The sequence below is a fragment of the Echinops telfairi genome, unplaced genomic scaffold, assembly GCF_000313985.2.
Source record: "Echinops telfairi isolate 266 unplaced genomic scaffold, ASM31398v2 ScPeMD7_7421;HRSCAF=8459, whole genome shotgun sequence".
In the NCBI taxonomy this organism is placed as follows: domain Eukaryota; kingdom Metazoa; phylum Chordata; class Mammalia; order Afrosoricida; family Tenrecidae; genus Echinops; species Echinops telfairi.
The window spans coordinates 15,680,113-15,683,731 of NW_022111321.1; positions in this window are offsets into that span (position 1 = coordinate 15,680,113).

The window sequence follows — 3,619 nt, forward strand, 5'->3', positions numbered from 1 at the left end:
CAGAGCGATTGTCACCCCCCACACCACCTCCACCTGTATCCCCCTCCTGCACTCCTGGAGAGGCGTGGCTGAGGGTATTGGCCGACCTTATTGGCTGATTTCAGGTGCACCTGGATGATGTCTCATGGCAGGCACCTGTTTCCCCACAGGAGTCACATGGGTGCCTGGCTTCCCTGCAACCTCTTTGTGGTGGCCCTGCCAGGCGAGTTCAGCTGATACAGGCATTTGGGAAAGACAACCCCCCTTATCCCTATTCCAGCAACCTGTCACAACCATTATGGAAAGTGATATGACACGGCCTCAGACAACTGGGGATTGAAATTCCATAAGACCGCTGGTATATTCCCCAAAGAAGGAAGAGTTACCACGTAACCAGGCAGACGTGCACACATGCTCATCGCAGCGCTGCTCACGATAGCAGGGAGAGAGAATCGCCTACATGCTCATGGGTAGAATAGACAAGAAATGTTAGTACATAAACACAATGGAACACTAAGAATTGCTATATACATACATAAGTATACACACATGCATATATGTGTGCTGATGTGTGTACAATGAAACCATGGAGGACTTCATAGTAGGGGTTGAACATATGCTGAATGAATGAAATTAGGCAATCACAAAAGGACAGATATTGTATGAGACCACTGTTATAAAGAAAAAAATAAAAGATTTTAATACTGAAGGAAACAAACTTTGGAAGTTACCAAGTGGGGAAGGAGGGGTAAGGGAGAGAAATGAAGCAATAGGGTAGCCAGGTGTTAATCTGAGTGAAAGGGAAGATTGTAATCCCCGGGGCAAGGAGAAGAGAAATCAAAGGAAGAGGGTTAGGCTAACCTAATGGAGGGGGTTGTTTAAACAGCTTAAACTGTTGAATATAATATTGATGAAATGATATACCCCAATCTAGTTCTCTAAAAAAGACATGTACTAAACAATTGATAATGCTATTTATATAGTAAGCTGTGTTTCAGAACAGGGCCATGAGATGGAGATGAATAGAGGGTATATGTAAGTAAAGAGATGGAGGCAGCCACACAAGGGTCTTTGGAGTGTTCCGGGCATTGGGAAGAGCAAGCGGAAATGGTAGGCTGGGAGGAGGCTGGAGGCATGCAAGGGAGCTAAAGAAGGCCAGCATCTCAAGGTGGAGAATGATAGGAGAGAATGGAGAGTGGAGCAAGGAGGAGGACCATAGACATTGCAGTGACTCTGGATTTTATTTGAACAGTGGTGGGGAACAAGCGGCTAAGGAGGGTATAATATTTCTGTTGTGTCTAGGGTCATTATGCATCAGAACTGGCACTTAACAGCACTATGATGTGGTGTATTTGTGAAAACCATACTACTGCTATGTCAAGAAAAGACTTAGGGGAATAAAGTAGAGTCAAGGGAACAAGTTGGTTATCTGTCCTAGTCGTTCAGGTAAGAGATGTTGATGGTTTTACTTGGGTGGAAATTTGCAATGGACACGGCTAATCCTAACTCTACTGTCTCATAGTGTTGCTGTTGTTCTCAATGCAACTCAATGGAGGTGAGTTTTGTAGTGTTTGCTTGTCTCTTAAGTGTCCGTTTCCTCACCTATACTATAGGATATTTACAGTGTGTCTCCTTCATGGAGATGTGGCGATAGTTAAATGAGGAAAGGCTTATGAATGGTCTAGAAGTGGTGATAAACCTCGATCTTTCATTCAGGAACACTCCTTCCTCTAAGTGTGTACTGTCCTGCATTTCATTGTAGGACTGTGAGGTTTATCATGGAGCAAATACCTCTTGAAGTGAAATCCTAGTCTGTGGGGAGATGATAATTATGGACAATGTTCCCAAGGTTTTCAAAAATGTTGCCCATTTAGACATTTTCTCAGAACCTTTTTTTTTATTAGTGGATGAATGAAACGAGATGCTATGACTCAAGAGAAAATCAGAGATCATACGGACATTAAGGGAGTTCATTCAAAAAACAAAAAACAACCTAACAAGAACTGTTGACTCATAGAGGTCTTGATAACATATCAGGAATCAAATAAGTGGTTAATCTTCATCCACTGGCGCCCCGGTGACACCATTAGGTAAGCTTTGGACTACTAACCACAAGGTCAGCAGTTCAAACCCAGCAAATGCTATGAGGGATAAGATGAAGGTATTTGCTCCCATAAAGTTTTACAGCCTCAGAAGCCCTTTATAGGGCCACTCTGAGTCAGAAAAGATTTGATGACAGTGGGCTTGTTTTTGTTGTTGTTGTTTGGGGTTTTTCTTAATGTGAAAGTGTTCCATTAAACTAGTAAAATTCAATACATTTTAATTAAGTCTCTACATATGCTTAGCACTGGCTAAATAATTTTCAAATAATAATTTAAACGATGAGAATTAGAGTTTAGCACTTTCTCCCATTTTCTCTAGCCATATGCCAAGCTGTTCACTTGTGTTTATTTATATCATCCTTTCACAGAACATGAATTCTGCCACTGTGTTTCTAGATGAGAAATACTTCTCCACTGGTTGCCATTCACCAATCCTAGGCAACCATTGGTCATCGCTATGGGTGCCATCATGTGATTTAACCTGGTCCATCTGGTCTCAACTAGAATAAACATGGAAACACCAAATGGTGGGCAACGTTTAACTTCATTTCTAGAGAATCTTCTTAAAATAAAGATACATTTGAACTAACACTGAGATATTCATTCATCTAATTTAAGCATTTTGTAAGAATTTGGCTGGGGAAATATGATCTCCAGGGATATTCTTACCTTGAGCCAAAACCAATTTGGAATTTGCCCTAAAATGTATTCGGCTTCTCACCAGGGTGGTGATTCCTAGGAATGCATTTTTATCAAACAAACTCTTTGTTTGAGAAGTTCTGTGATTGGGGTGCGAATGTCTTCAACATTCAGGAGGAGCCAGGATTTAGTGGTAAGGAAAACAAGCTAACTTCCTATTCTCACTCCAACAGTGCGTGCTAAGCAATCTATGCTGCTAGGAGTATTTACGTAGTTTGGTGAGGGACTACGATTTTTTGGGTGTGTCATACTCCAGATACAAACACACAACCCACTAGAAAGAAGTTACTGAGAACACACATCTCAATCCTAGCATTCTCAAAACCAGTGCCATCCAGTCTATGCCACCTCAGAGCGACCCTATGAAACAGGGTCAAACTGCCCCTTGTGCGTTTCTTAGGCTGTAACTCTCTATCGGAATCGAAAGACAGGACTTTCTCCTGCAGATCGGCAGGTGGTTTCAAACTTGCAGCTGACCTTGCAGCTAGCAGCTCAACAAGAACCACTCAGAAAGACCAATTATAAGGCATTGGTGGTTCAGTGGTAGAAATCTCAGGAGACTTGGGTTCTATTCCTGTGGATGCACTTTATATGCATCCACTGATGGTCTGGCAGTAGAGGCTTACATGTTGCTATGCTACTAAACAAGTCTCAGTTTATAGGCTAAGACAAACCAGGAAGAAAAGCCTAGCAATCTACTACTGAAAGTTAGCTTATTTCAAAGCCCTATGAATCACCGCAGTCTGATCTGAATCCAACCATGTGGATGATGAAGGCCTTGGCAGCTTTTCATTGTGTATTGGGTCAACATGAAAGGGTTGATTCAACCTCTGTTAACA